At 40.6% G+C, this 16,514-nt stretch overlaps 1 pseudogene; it reads left to right on the forward strand.

The window, feature by feature from the left end:
• The first annotated feature begins 4,987 nt into the window (after positions 1–4,987).
• LOC104671549 lies at positions 4,988–6,447 on the forward strand (annotated as a pseudogene).
• Positions 6,448–16,514: the final 10,067 nt, after the last annotated feature.

A 16,514-nucleotide genomic window follows, 5' to 3' on the forward strand; every position in this document is an offset into this window, starting at 1 on the left:
GGCTATATGGGCTTTTTTTGGTTCCATACTAACTTTAAAGTAGTTTTTTTCCAATTCTGCAAAAAAAGTCTTTGGTAGCTTGATGGGGATAGCATTGAATCTATAAATTACCTTGGGCAGTATGGCCATTTTCAGGATATTGGTTCTTCCTGTCCATGAGCATGGAAAGTTCTTCCGTTTGTTTGTGTCCTCTTTTATTTCATTGAGCAGTGGTTTGTAGTTCTCCTTGAAGAGGTCCTTCACATCCATTGTTAGCTGGATTCCTAGGTATTTTATTATCTTTGTAGTAGTTGTGAATGGGAGTTCACTCATGATTTGGATCTCTGTTTGTCTGTTCTTGGTGTATAGGAATGCTTGTGATTTTTGCACATTGATTTTGTATCGTGAGACTTTGCTGAAGTTGCTTATCAGCTTAAGGAGATTTTGGGCTGAGACAATGGGGTTTTCTAAATGTACAATCATGTCATCAGCAAACAGGGAGAATTTGACTTCCCTTTTCCTGACTGAATACCATTTATTTCTTTCTCTTGCCTGATTGCCCTGACCACAACTTCCAACACTATGTTGAGTAGGAGTGGTGAGAGAAGGCATCCTTATCTTGTGCGGGTTTTCAAAGAGAATGCTTCCAGTTTTTGCCCATTCAGTATGATATTGGCTGTGGGTTTGTCATAAATAGCTCTTATTATTTTGAGATATGTTCCATTGATACCTAGTTTATTGAGAGTTTTTAGCATCAAAGGTTGTTGAATTTTGTCGAAGGCTTTTTCTGCATCTGTTGAGATAATCATGTGGTTTTTGTCATTGGTTCTGTTTATGTGACGGATGACAATGTTTATTGATTTGCGTATGTTGAACCAGCCTTACATCCCAGGGATGAAACCATCTTGATCATGATGGATAAGCTTTTTGATGGGCTGCTGGATTGCGTTTGCCAGTATTTTATTGAGGATTTTCACATTGATGTTCATCAGGGATATTGGCCTAAGATTCTCTTTTTTTTTGTTGTGTCTCTGCCAGGCTTTGGTATCAGTATGATGCTGGCCTCATAAAATGAGTTAGGGAGGATTCCCTCTTTTTCTATTGATTGGAATAGTTTCAGAAGGAATGGTACCAGCTCCTCCTTGTACCTCTGGTAGAATTTGGCTGTGAATCTATTTTGTCCTGGGCTTTTTTTTGGTTGGTAAGCTATTAATTATTGCCTCGATTTCAGAAACTGTTATTGGCCTATTCAGAGATTCAACTTCCTGATTTAGTCTTGGGAGGGTGTATGTGTCTAGGAATTTGTCCATTTCTTCTAGAGTTTCTAGTTTATTTGCATAGAGGTGTTTACAGTATTCTCTGATGGTAGTTGGTATTTCTGTGGGGTCGGTGGTGATATCCCCTTTATCATTTTTTATTTCATCTGTTTGATTCTTCTCTCTTTTCTACTTTATTAGTCTGGCTAGGGGTCTATCTATTTTGTTTATGTTTTCAAAAATCCAGCTCCTGGATTCATTGATTTTTTGAAGGTTTTTTTGTGTTTCTATCTCCTTTAGTTCTGCTCTGGTCTTAGTTATTTCTTGTCTTCTGCTAGCTTTTGAATGTGTTTGCTCTTACTTCTCTAGTTCTTTTAATTGTGACGTTAGGGTGTCGATTTTAGATATTTCCTGCTTTCTCTTGTGGGCATTTAGTGCTATAAATTTCCCTCTACACACTGCTTTAAATGTGTCCCAGAGATTCTGGTATGTTGTGTCTTTGTTCTCATTGGTTTCAAAGAACATCTTTATTTCTGCCTTCATTTCATTATGTACCCAGTAGTCATTCAGGAGCAGGTTGTTCAGTTTCCATGTTGTTATACAGTTTTGAGTGAGTTTCTTAATCCATGTGTTCTAATTTGATTGCACTGTGGTCTGAGAGACAGTTTGTTGTGATTTCTGTTCTTTTACATTTGCTGAGGAGTTTTTTTTTTTTTTTTTTTTTTTTTTTTAGGTGGCGTCTCACTCTGTCACCTAGGCTGGCATGCGGTGGCATGATCTTGGTTCACTGCAGCCTCAGCCTCCTGAGTTAAAGCGCTTCTCCTGCCGCAGCCTCCTGAGTAGCTGGGATTATAGGGATGCGCCACCATGCCCAACTGATTTTATTTGTATTTTTAGTAGAGATGGGGTTTCTCCATGTTGGTCAGCCTGGTCTCGAACTGCTGACTTCAGGTGATCCACCCACCTCAGCCTCCCAAAGTGCTGGGATTACAGGCATGAGCCACCGCCTCTGGCCACTAAGGAGTGTTTTACTTCCATTCATGTGGTCAATTTTAGAATAAGTGTGATGTGGTGCTGAGAAGAATGTATATTTGTTGATTTGGGGTGGAGAGTTCTATAGATGTCTATTAGGTCTGCTTGGTCCAGAGCTGAGTTAAAGTCCTGATATCCTTGTTAATTTTCTGTCTCGTTGATCCAATATTGACAGGGGGGTGTTAAAGTCTCCCATTATTATTCTGTGGGAGTCTAAGTCTCTTTGTAGGTCTCTAAGAACTTGCTTTATGAATCTGGGTGCTCCTGTATTGGGTGTATATATATTTAGGATAGTCAGCTCTTCTTGTTACATTGATCCCTTTACCACTATGTAATGGCCTTCTTTGTCTCTTTTGACCTTCGTTGGTTTAAAGTCTGTTTTATCAGAGACTAGGATTGCAACCCCTGCTTTTTTTTTGCTTTCCAAATGTGCTTGATGGATCTTTCTCCAATCCCTTATTTTGAGCCTATGTGTGTCTTTGCATGTGAGATGGGTCTCCTGAATACAGCACACCAATGGGTCTTGACTCTATCCAATTTGCCAGTCTGTGTCTTTTAATTGGGGCATTTAGCCCATTTACATTTAAGGTTAATATTGTTATGTGTGAATTTGATCCTGTCATTATGATCATATAGCTGGTTATTTCACCCTTTATTTGATGCAGTTTCTTCATAGCATTGATGGTCTTTACAATTTGGCATGTTTTTGCAGCAGCTGTACCAGTTGTTCCTTTTCATGTTTAGTGCTTCCTTCAGGAGCTCTTGTAAGGCAGGTCTGGTGGTGACAAAATGTCTCAGCATTTGCTTGTCTGTAAAGGATTTTATTTCTCCTTCACTTATGAAGCTTTGTTTGGCTAGATATAAAATTCTGAGTTGAAAATTCTTTTCTTTAAGAATGTTGAATATTGGCCCCCACTCACTTCTGGCTTGTAGGGTTTCTTCTGAGAGATCTGCTGTTAGTCTGATGGGCTTCCCTTTGTGGGTAACCCGACTTTTCTCTCAGGCTGCCCTTAACATTTTTTCCTTCATTTTAGCCTTGGTGAATCTGACGATTATGTGTCTTGGGGTTGCTTTTCTCAAGGAGTATCTTTGTAGTGTTCTTTGTGTTTCCTGAATTTGAATGTTGGCCTGCCTTGCTAGGTTGGGGAAGTTCTCCTGGATAATATCCTGAAGAGTGTTTTCTAACTTGGTTCCATTCTCCTCGTCACTTTCAGGCACAGCAATCAAACGTAGATTTGATCTTTTCACATAGTCTCATATTTCTTGGAGGCTTTGTTTGTTCCTTTTCATTCTTTTTTATCTAAGTTTATTTCTTCTGGGTGCAGTGGCTTATGTCTGTAGTCCCCGCGACTCAGGAGGCTGAGGCAGGAGGATCTCTTGTGGACAGGATTTTGAGGTCAGCCTGAGCAACATGGGGAGACCTTGTCTCTATATTTTTAAAAATCTTAAAAAAGAGTTTGCTTCAGTTTCACACTTCATTATTCGTAATATCACATACATTTTTAGGATTGTTGTCAAATTTGGGAAAATCTCTGCTAAGATTTTGTCATATGTGAACTGTAACATTTAGAAGGATTTTCTAGCTTAGTACATATAATGGTTAATTCTGTATGTCAACTTGACTGGTCCATGGGGCAGCTAGAAATTTGGACAAACAGTATTCTGAATGTGTCTGTAGGACGTGTCCAGATGAGATGAACCTTTGAATTTGTAAACCAGGTAAAGCAGGTTGCCCTCCCTCATGTGAATGGGCCTCTTCCAACCAACTGAAGGCCCAAATAGAACAAAAAGGCTGAGCAAATGGAAATGCCTCTGACCTGACTGCTTGAGCTGGGACATTAGTCTTTTCCTGCCTCCTACTTGAACTGAAAATTCAGCTCTTCTTGGGTCTTGAGCTTGCCAACTTTCAGACTTGGACTTACAACGTCAGCTCCCCTGGTTTTCAGGGATATGGTCTCTGACCAGAACTACACCATCAGTTCTCCTCAGTCTTGAGTTTGGCAGCTATAGATCTCAGCACCTCTAGGCCTCCTTAATCATGTGAGCCAATTCCTCACAGTATATCTCCTTATACAAATTATATATCTCTATCTCTATCTCTTTATCTGTACCTGTATCTGTTTATCTAGATCTCCTTTAGTTCTATTTCTCTGGAGAACCCTGACCAATACAGTAGACTTGAAATCTTCTTATTCTTTTTTTTTTTTAATAGATGGAGTTTTGCTCCGTAGCCCAGGCTGGAGTGCAGTGGCGTGATCTCGGCTCACTGCAACCTCTGCCTCCCGAGTTCAAGCAATTCTCCTGCCTCGGCCTCCCGAGTAGTTGGGATTACAGGCATGCACCATCACACCGAGCTAATTTTCATATCTTTAGGATTTCACCATGTTGGCCAGGCTAGTCTCAAACTCCCAACCTCAGGTGATCCGCCTGCCCTGACCTCCCAAAGTGCTGGGATTACAGGTGTGAACCACCATGTTTGGCCTTAAAATTACTTCTCTATGCATCTGGAAAGAGAAATCCATAACCTGAAATGAGAACTAAGTCTGAATTTTGAATAAGGTTTTGGATCTTATCCAAAATTTTGTATTGGCAGAGCAAAATCACCCAAGTTCTAAACACTGTCTAAGTATATGCAGTGGCTTGTATAAATTAAAACTTAATTTGGTCTGCCCGATGGGTCGGCCGTGGGGGGCGGGAAGTACTTCAGGGCAGCGGAGCCCATGTAGGCCCTGAGGCGCTTGGGCTACGGCCCCAGTGAGGGTCAGTCCTACGGCCGCTACTACAGGCCTGGGGTTGGAGACGTGCCAGAGCATCCACCTCCACCCTTATACCCTCTTCATTTTGAACCTCTCCAGCCTCCCATTTCTTGGCGGGTGCGTGGGGGGCGGCCCGGCGGAGACCACCTGGCTGGGAGAAGGTGGAGGAGGCGATGGGTACTATCCCTCTGGAGGCGCCTGGCCAGAGCCTGGTCGAGCCGGAGGAAGCCACCAGTTTGAATTCTTACACAAACGGACCATATGGTCTAACTCACCCCCCGGGCTCTGGGGCAAATACTGCCTCATACTTAGGGGCTTAATGCACCTGGTTATACTCAGACCTGTTACTCCACAGAAGTTACAAATACTTACCGTTCACCTGGCAATAGCCCAACTCCAGTCTCTCGTTGAGTCTATTCTCAGCAGGACTGTCAGACTGAAGTACCCCCTCTTAGGCGGCAGGTTGCAGGGTATCCGGCTTCACAGAACCCTGGAATGACCCTGCCCCATTATTGTTAGGGAGATGGTAATCGTAGTGTTCCACAATCAGGACAAATTGTACCACCACAAGAAGATGCATGGCCTTCTCCTGGTGCTTATGGAATGGGTGGCCGTTATCCTTGGCCTTCGTCAGCGCCCACAGCACCACTTGGCAATCTCTACATGACGGGAGGTACTTCACCATGGTGTAGCAGTGGCTCTCCTCAGTCATCCCCTACACCCCCACTCCAGCAGCCCAAGGATTCTTCCTACCCCTGCAGCCAATCAGATCAAAGCATGAACCGGCACAATTTCCCTTGCAGTGTCTATCAGTATGAATCCTCGGGGACAGTGAACAAGAATGATTCAGATCTTTTGGATTCCCAAGTCCAGTATAGCGCTGAGCCTCAGCTGTATGGTAATGCCACCAGTGACCATCCCAACAGTCAAGATTAAAGTGGCAGTCTTCCTGAAGAATGTGTACCTTCAGATGAAAGTACTCCTCCGAGTATTACAAAACCATGCATGTGCTGGAGAAGGTCCAGTATCTTGAACAAGAAGTAGAAGAATTTGTAGGAAAAAAGATAGACTAAGCATACTGGCTTCTGGAAGAAATGCTAATCAAGAAACTTTTGGAACTGAATTCAGTTGAAACTGGGGACGAGGACTCTGTATGGCAGGCCAGAAAAGAGGCTGTTTGTAAGATTCAGGCCATACTGAAAAATTAGGAAAAAAAAATTATGAAAGAATTTAGAACAGAGTGGAATCCTGTTACCAACTTGACCAAAGAACACTTGATTTGGTTAATTACCCTCTTTTTGAAATGCCTGTTGATGACAAGAAGCAATACATTCCAACTTTCCTTTGATTTTAAACTTGAAAAACTGGCAAGGGAATGGAAGAATATTTTAGTCATGAGTTGTTTTCAGTTTTCAGATGAATGAATGTAATAGGAAACTATGGAGTTACCAATATTGCCAAGTAGACTCACTCCTTCTTAAAAAATTTATGGATATCTGCAAGCTGCTTCTTATCAGCAGGAGGGAAACACACTTTACTTAACAGGCTTATCAGAAACCTACCAGATGAAAGTGGATATAATCTGGGACAAACAGCATGTGTTTTTTTAAACATCTGGATATCTTGTCATAGTTTTATGCATTGTGACTGCTTTCAACATACACTTCATGTGTAATTATAGCTTAGACGTTAGCCTTCTTGGACTTCTGTTTTGTTTTGTTATTTGCAATTCACAAATATAGTATTATTCTCTACTTCTTGGTACATTTTGTAGTAATATGTTTAATATAATTATTCAAGAGACTATATTGACAGCCAGATAGTATGGCAGTTCTGAAAGAATTTATATCTTTTCACCACTTGAATATACTGCAATGTGTAGTGAGTAAATTGTCTCCCTTTTTGTATAGATCATTAGGTTAGAGGTTTTTTTTTTTTGTTTTTTGTTTTTTCCACTTCTGCTGTTCATGGTAGTAGTGGAAGGTGAATTTGGAAATGGCATTGAGATAAAATGAAAATGTTTACAGACATTTTTCTTTTTTGCTTTTTTATTGTATTTGGGTAAAGATCCACTTGAAAATTATTTGTTTTTTTTTTTCCCGAAGTGTAATTATGTTTTCACTATTGCTGCTTCTATAGAGGGCATTGTGATAGAGAGATACAGATGAAACAGTAAATGCCACAGCGAGTAGAAATGATGACTACAAAAAGTAATAATTATGATTACTTGGTGATATCATTCTCCATCTGAAATATTAGTTTCACCTATGAGCAGATTTCATCTCAGTTTATAGTTAAAAACCGTGAGGGTAAAAGGGGATTCATAGTCAGGGAATGAATCAGCCGTAGTTAGAGTGGGAAATTATTATTTTCTTCATTTAAAGGTAGATTTTATGTTTATCTTTACTTCCCTAAATTACATAAGATAAAATTGCCTATTTAATAAAAAGACACTTATTACCATTATTAACAGTCATTTTAGACCCTAATTTAAGAAAAGGGATATTGAAAGGGTCTTTGTTGACTTTGCTTGGGTAGCTCTATGCTGTTAGATAGAAGAGACTTAGGTAAATAACTTTTTATGTCTGAGTTGAGTACACAATATTGATTCTTGGAAAAACAGCTGTTTCTTCACAAGATACCCAAGTGATAATTTTTTTCCCTTAGACTGTCAGGCCTATGAGTAAATACTAAATATATTAGCTGTCTCCACTCATAAACCAAACCAACACAAATGTATTATATGAGGAAAGGAAATGTAGTAAAAATACTGGCTGGGTCTTATGGTTGGGATGAGTAATTTTATAAGATAATATGGTGATAGTTTTATTCTAGGATTTCATTTTTGGCCTAATATAGGAATGTTTTTTAAAAAGGCTTTTCCATGAAAATTAGAAATTTATACTTGAGATTAAAAGTCTAGAAGGGGGGAGGACCTTACAGCTAAGTTATGAGTAAGACAATGAATAATTCAGAAGAGAGCACTACTCTTTTACTGACTGAGTGCCCAAGATGCCAATTTCCATGAAGTCTTGATTACATATATGTACACATATTATGCACATATATACATATGTGTGTGTTTTTTAACCTTTTTTTTTTTTAGTTTTTGAGATAATTTTAGACTTACAGAAGAGTTGTAAAAAAGTAGAGTTCTTGTATACTCTGCACCCACCTTGCCCTTGTATTAACATCTTATATAACAATAGAACATTTGTTAAAATTAAGAAATTAACCTTGATATAATACTAAGTATAAAGTTTAAAAAGCAGAGATTTTAGTTTTTTCACTAATGTCCTTCTACTGTTCCAAGACCCAGCCTTGCATTTAGCTGTCATGTCTATGCTGTGTCTTCCAGTCTGTGACAGTGTATCACAACAGGGGATACCTGATGTTGTAATGTATTTCCAGTGTTGTTAACCTTGATCACTATGCTAAGGTGGTGTCTGCTAGGATTTGCTACTGTAAACGTATTGTGTTTTCCTTGTAATTATTGAATATGTGATGGAGATACCCTGAGACTATGCAAATGTCCCGTTTCTGCTTAAACTTTTGCTCATTTTACTATTCATTGGCAGATCTTGCTTGTGGCATTTACTACTGTGGTGTTCTTTTTTTTTTTTTTTTTTTTTGAGGCGGAGTCTCGCTCTGTCGCCCGGACTGGAGTGCAGTGGCCAGATCTCAGCTCACTGCAAGCTCTGCCTCCCGGGTTTACGCCATTCTCCTGCCTCAGCCTCCTGAGTAGCTGGGACTACAGGCGCCCGCCACCTCGCCCGGCTAGTTTTTGTATTTTTAGTAGAGACGGGGTTTCACCGTGTTCGCCAGGATGGTCTCGATCTCCTGACCTCGTGATCCGCCCGTCTCGGCCTCCCAAAGTGCTGGGATTACAGGCTTGAGCCACCGTGCCCGGCCTACTGTGGTGTTCTAATGGTAATTTTCTATTTCTCTCAATCCTTCTACATTTATTAACTGGAATTCTTCTGTAAGGAAGAGTTATCACTTCTGGATTTGTATTTTTAATTGTAAGAAGATATTCAGGATAAGTATAGATTTAGAACTTAAAAATGTCAAATCATGTTAAAATTATTCCAAATACCAATATTGAAGAAAACCAAGTTGGTAATCTATCTCAGAAAATACATGAACTTAAGAAGGAAAATAGTATTTGTGATTTGTAGAACTGGTTCAACTTTTGACTTAATATTGACTTTGGACTGAATTCAAAGTTTTCTTGAAATTTTACATCTGGACTTTTTAAAGTGTCTACATGTATATTACTTTAGGGACCATTTTGTCAAAGTCTTGAATAAAATTTATCATGCCAGTCCTGTCACGATAAAACCAAACCAAACCCAACTAAACAAAACAAAAAACAAAAACAAGCAAACAAGCAAAAAACCCCCCAAAAGCCCTTAATTTTGCGTAATTAGAATCTTACAAAGGAGGCCAATTCAACCAAAGGGGAACATGGTCATTGTTAAGGCAATATGATTTTTTGAAGCATACTTGTTTTTTGGGAGGATTTCCATGTAAGTATTGAATCATTGCAGTGCTTTTGTTTGCAAGATCCACTAATCAAAAACCTTTTTTGAAAGTTTGATAGTGGTAAGAATTCTGGCAGGAAGTCAAGGTGGTAATGGCTTTGCTCACCATCAAGTGTTTGGCTATCTTCCTTGGAGGAAGCTGGAGGGTAACTCCAGTGAGGTATGTCTGTGACTTTTAGGGCTGATTAAAAAGCAAACATTTTAGAATGTCTTTATCCTAATGAGCACTGTCCCTTTCAAAGTAGGATGCTAAATGTTACTTCCAATATTGCTACTGTTAAGCCCACTTTTTTGGGAATCTTTTGGAAGAAGGTTCAGAGCTTATGACACTATCTTTAGAATACCATCAGTGGTTGACACTATCTTTGGGGTTGGATTTTATTTTTTGGGGATTAAAAAGATTTTCAGAGCCAACAACACAAGTAAAGTATCTGATCAAATCTACTAACACTGCTTTTTCTCAAAAAGCAAAATGTGACCATAAAATAATGAGATACAGGTTTTCTTCTATGACTGACAAGCTGTTTCTTAGGGCAATTTTGTGACAGATGCAGATGACTGGTGCACCTTTCTTGCATGCTTTTCTGTATCAAAGGGGCTAGGAAGCTATAAACTATATTTTCTGGGTCCTTTTGTAGTGTGGGGCCCAGATGTTGCTGGTTTTGCCAAACAGGAACATTGGCAAGGAAAGTAGAAGGAGGAGTGAGCCGTGGGGCGCATATGCCTCCATCCCTGTCTCTTGTGTGAGATTTCTACTTCAATACTGCTACTGTTACCCCTGATTTTCTTGGGAATCTTTTGGAAAAAGGTTTAGATCTTATGTCACACTTTTTAGAATACCATCAGTGGTTAACACTATCTTTGGAGTTGGATTTTATTTTGGGGGGATTAAAAAGATTTTCAGAGCCAACAACACAAATAAAGTATCTGATCAAATCCACTAACAGTGTTTTTTCTCAAAAAGCAAACTGTGACTATAAAATAATTAACATGTGTTAATTGCTGTTAGACACATGCTCATTTCAGTCTGAAAACCAAAAAGGTGACGCTCAGACAGGTTGAGTAACATCCCTGCCATCACACAGCCAGTCAATGGCCAGCCTAGATTTTAAGCAGGTTTGTCTGGTTTCAGAATCTTACACTAATTGTGTAATAAGAAAGACCTGGAAAGATCTAGGTTTGAACATTGTCTCCACCGCTGACCAGTTATGTGGCTTTGGGGAAGTTACCTAATCTTTCAACCCGTTTCCTCTTCTACAAAATGGAGATAATGATGTCTACTCTTAAGGGTTTGTGAGGAACAGTGATCACATATGTCAAGTTGCTGTAGGGAATGGGACAGGCATTATGTCACATCATCCTTGCAGACTTTGCCACCAACTGTTAGTGAAACTTTGGGAAAACTCCTTACCTTCCTCAGGTTTCAGTGTCTTCATCTTTAAGATTGGGGTATGAATGGCAGGACAGGAATGGGAGGGACTAAATGAAGGTTAAGAGGATGATGCAGGGTGAGGGTCAGGTAAGGGCTTTGAGCCCAATATGACAATGCCAAATTTCAAAGATCCAGAAATCTGGGGTTTTCATCTGAAATCTCCCATTTTTAAAACTTTGGTAACTAATTCAGAAAGCTAAAAAAATTATATATATATTTATATACATGTTTATACACACACACACACACAAACACACACACACACACACGCGCGCGCGCATGCACTTTACCACCAGTCTGATTTTGCCACAGGTTTGTGAATTTTGGGCAAAACAATTCCTAAATTCCCTCCAATCTAAAATCATTGATTTGACATCAGAAAACAACAGTGATTCAATACCCAGTCTTGACTTGTATAGCTGAGCCCAGGGTTATGGTTCAGTCTTTTGCCTGCGTTGTTCTAACAGCTTTGAGAGTGGTCTCTCTACCTGCAGTTTCCATCCTATTTCAATCCCTCCCAGCTTTTCCTGAAAAATCAGTTTTCATAAAGTCCCGCTTGATCCTGTCACTGTTCTGCTTAGAAATCTTTGATGAGTTTCTGTTGCCTACATACTAGAGTTCAAACTTCTCAGCCAAGGGAGACGATCTTTTCTATCTTCCTTCCTGTTTTCCCCCTTCATATGCCCCAACTTTCCCAGCAATTTGAGCATCCCTGAGACATCCTGCCCGAGTCCTTCTGTTTTGGTCTCCTTTAGCAGGGGTTGCTCTGTCTCAGAGGCCGTGGGTTCCATTCACAGATGTGAAAATTCTACTTAGTCTTCAGGGTCTAACTCAAGTCTTTTTCATCTATAGAGTGTTTCTCTCCATGGATTTTTTTTTTTTTTTGAGACGGAGTCTCGCTCTGTCGCCCAGCCTGGAGTGCAGTGGCCAGATCTCAGCTCACTGCAAGCTCCGCCTCCCGGGTTCACGCCATTCTCCTGCCTCAGCCTCCCGAGTAGCTGGGACTACAGGCGCCCGCCACCGCGCCCGGCTACTTTTTTGTATTTTTTAGTAGAGACGGGGTTTCACCGTGTTAGCCAGGATGGTCTCGATCTCCTGACCTCGTGATCCGCCCGTCTCGGCCTCCCAAAGTGCTGGGATTATAGGCTCTCTCCATGGATTTTGCACCTGGCAGAAGTCAGAGTCTTGGTCTTATAATTGCAGAAGGCTGATAGCATTCTGTCTTGGAGGCATACGAGTAAGCTAATCTTATTATGTTTTCAACAGCTTGGATTACTTTGCTTGTTCATGTTTTTGCATATTTGTTATATATGTTTCTAAGACTAGTAAAAGTAGTTTCCAAGGTTTCAGACCTTTCTTCCTAGGGGATATTTTCTTTAGGGAAGATTGGGGAAGAATGTACATAGTACAGAAAGAAAATGCATGTTTTTGTTTGCCTATAAATCTCTTCTTTTTATTTATTTATTTATTTTTAAGGCAGAGTCTTGCTCTGTCTCCCAGTCTGGAGTGCAGTGGCACAATCTTGGCTCACTGCAACCTCTGCCTCCTGGGTTCAAGCGATTCTCCTGCCTCAGCTTCCTGAGTAGTTGGGATTACAGCCATGTATCACCACGCCCAGCTAATATTGGTATTCTTGGTTTTGCCATGTTGGCCAGGCAGGTCTCGAACTCCAGACTTCAAGTGATCCACCTGCCTTGGCCTCCCAAAGTGTTGGGAATACAGGCTTGATGTACTGTACCCAGCTTCTTATTTCTTCTTAGAGCACATTTCTTTTTCTTTTCTAGAGTTGAAGATTCATCACAGGTCTAACATGAGCTAATTTTCACAATATTTCTTTCCGGTTCAAAAAAATCACAATCGTCTTCTGGTGTGAAATTTCACAAATAATGACAACTAAAGGAAGGGAAGAAGATCTTGACTTTTAGATGTTATATTTCTACTGACATGACTATTTCCCTGGCCATTTCTCAGTTTAAGCAAGCTAAGCCTAGACTTTAAAAGCTCTAATTTTCACAAAGGGATTGACATGAGACAGTTCATTTATCATTCAAATCCCATTATCTGATGACAGGTTCTGCAGCCCTCAAATGGAATGCAAAATCCTATAAAATCACTTTCTTGATCTTCCAGATGGTACATTCTACTATGGGGTTATTTTGTATTCATCAGCTACAGCAAAAGAACTAGAACAATTGTCATGTTATACCTGAAATCCAAAGAGAATGGAGCATAGATGTCAGGTCAAAAATACAGGCACTTGTGTATGCATATGCCGAAGTCAATAGCAGTGATGAGTAAAATCATACAGCACTTTGGATGGGCGCAGTGGCTCACGCCTGTTATCCCAACACTTTGGGAGGCTGAGGTGGGTGGATCACCTGAGGTCAGGAGTTTAAGACCACTCTGGCCAACATGGTGAAACCCCATCTCTACTAAAAATACAAAAATTAGCTGGATGTGGTGGTGGATGCCTGTATTCCCAGCTACTCGGGAGGCTGAGGCAGGGAGAATTGCTTGAACCTGGGAGGTGAAGGTTGCAGTGAGCCAAGATTGCACCATTGCACTCCAGCCTGAGTGACAGAGTGAGACTCCATCTCAGAACAAAACAAAAATCAGCACTTCATACTGACTTTTTGGAGTTTTTCTATAATCAAATAATTGTCAAAAATGTCATCAATAATAAAGGAGGGCAGAGAGGAGAGAAGGGAATTAGAATGGATTTTGTGAAGAGCCCTTTTCAGGTATCTCAATATAAAGAAAAGGCTGTTTGAAAGATATGTTAAGGGAAGTCAGGCTCAGTGGTGCACACCTGCGGTCTCAGCTACTCGAGAGGCTGAGGCAGAACAATTGCTTGAGCCCAGGAGTTTTCAGCTGTAGTGTGCTGTAGCAATTGGGTGTCTGAACTAAGTTTGGCATCAATATGGTGACCTCTTGGAGCGGGGGACCACCAGGTTGTTTAAGGAGGGGTGAACTGGCTTAGGTCAGATGTGGAGCAGAATCAGTAGTGGGACTGCGCCTGTCAGTAGACACTGCATTCCACCCTGGGCAATATAGCAAGACCCTCTCTTTCTTTCTTTCTTTTTTTTTTTTTTTTTGAGACAGAATCTTGCTTTGTTGCCCAGGGTGGAATGCAGTGGCACAATCTTGGCTCACTGCAATCTCCTCCTCCGGGGTTCGAGCAATTCTCCTGCCTCCACCTGCTGAGTAGCTGGGATTACAGGTGTGTGCCACTGTGCCTGGCTAATTTTTGTGTTTTTAGTAGAGACAGGGTCTCACCATGTTGGCCGGGCTGTTCTTGAACTCCTGACCTCAGGTGATCCACCTGCCTCGGCTTCCCAAAATGTTGGGATCACAGGAGTGAGTCACTGTGCCTTGCTGACCCTGTCTCTTAACTTTGAAAAAAAGAAAGAAAGAAAAAGAAAATATGGGACACTCTGAGTGAGTTGCCCACTTTTCTGTGATATTTATTTAGACAGGGTCTACCTCTGTCACCCAGGCTGGACTGCAGTAGTGCAATCATGGCTCACTGTAGCCTCCAGCTCCTGGGCTCAAGCGATCCTCCTGCCCAGCCTCCCAAGTAGCTGGAACTACAGGTTCATGCCACCACATGTGGCTAATTTTTAAATTTTTTGTAGAAGTGGGTTTCCCTTTGTTTTCCAGGCTGGTCTTGAACTCCTGGCCTCAGGTGATCATTGTGCCTCAGCCTCCCAAAGTGCTGGTATTACAGGTGTGAGCTACCACATCTGGCCCCATGACTTTATTTCAAAAAAAAAAAAAAAAAAAAAAAAAAAAAAATCTAGTATGTAATGTTTGTGATTTGGAATCTCAGGAAGCCAGGCTTGATTTCATCTCTCTTTTGCAAGACAGGCCACCAGAGAATGAGGCTAGTTTTTCTCTCTCATCACTAACGATCAGATATTTCTCAACCTTAACAGTGGAATGCAGGCTGGAGCGGGGCTGTGGTGCTCAGAGGGTGAACTTCAAGGGAAGCTTGTTCCAGGAGTGTGGCTCACTGTGTAGTAAAGGAAAGGCGCACAGAGAAGGCTGGTGAAAAATTCATGAGTTGGCAATGAAACCAGGACTGGTTACTCTCAGGTTCGGCAGTCCTGTAATAGACCAAATCCTAGTCATTAGAGATCTTGGCTGTATGGGGTAGCTTATTTTGTATTTTTATTCAAAACTACAGCATGTATTATTTGCATTTGGATTGCTTCATTGTACTTAAATATTGCACTACAGAGAAATGTTTTATCTTAATCAATAGATGAGCTCCTAAAAGGATCATAGCATTTTTTGGAGAAAATTGAGCAAGATAGCTAGGAGTGTAGATTCTGGAGCGTAGCTAGTCTGGATTTGGCTCTCTCTCCTTACTTTCTATGCTGTGTGATTTTGGGCAAGTTGGTGATCATCTCTGATTCTCAGCTCCCTACTCTATTAAAGGGTTTGATAATGCTTCCCTGATAGTGAAGATGAAATCATGTTTGTGAAATTTGTAGTGCTAATATGGTAAATGAGAGAGATCATTTTTGTTTTACTTTTGTGAATTCTTGAGTGGTGGTGGAATTATTGATAAGAAGGGGATTCTGGTGATTAAAAGGTGAAAAAACAAAAACAACCCAATACTGAACCCCCAAAGATAGGATGTTTAATTGGCCTGGCAATAATTTTCTAGGCTGGAGCTAATCCTAGAGAAGTGTGTGACCACTATGAAACAAAAGATACAGGGTCCCCTGCACTCTAACAAGCAGAGAGAAAAAATATTTTTAGGATGAATGCAAAAGATAGCATGGCATAACTATAACGATGGCTAATATTTAAGCACCTACCTTGGTCCAGGCACTGGTCTGTGTGTATGTTCTAAGCACGTGTTGCACGTGTTATCTCATTTGATGCTTTGAAATAGGTATTGTGTTTAACCCCAACTTGGAAACTGAGTAAAAAGAGCCTTAGTGAATTGCCCAAATCCATACTGCCATAAGTGACAGAGCCAGAACTAAATTTATGTGGTTTGGCAACAAAGTCCTCTTTTTCTCTGTTTAATCATTAAGGTGTGTGCCATTTAATTGGCAGCATTTTTTTCTTCTTAGTGGTCCATGAAATAATGGTGCATCTTAAAATTGAGGGTGTCTTTCTTGTAATCAAAGATGGTATAGTGACACCCACACACTCACCACAGAGATTTAATCATGTTGGTTTGCTATGAAGTCCTGTACAATTTTTAAAAAAAATTAATGTATTTTTTAAGAGATAGGAGTCTTGCTATGTTGCCCAGGTCGGTCTTGAACTCCTAGCTTCAAGCACTCTTCCTGCCTCAGCCTCCAGAGTAGTTTGGATTACAGGCTCCAGTCACGGTGCTTAGCTGGGATCTTTCTTTGTCATCATTCTATTCTGTCTGTCCTACAAATGAAGCAGGCCTTCTGAAGAGGGATGGGGAAGCCAGGAAGGATAACAGCAGGTCTGAAACGGTACATTTAGAACTGTTAGAGTATCTGTTCTTTTCCATGTGTAAGAAAAT

The sequence above is a fragment of the Rhinopithecus roxellana genome, chromosome 9, assembly GCF_007565055.1.
Source record: "Rhinopithecus roxellana isolate Shanxi Qingling chromosome 9, ASM756505v1, whole genome shotgun sequence".
In the NCBI taxonomy this organism is placed as follows: domain Eukaryota; kingdom Metazoa; phylum Chordata; class Mammalia; order Primates; family Cercopithecidae; genus Rhinopithecus; species Rhinopithecus roxellana.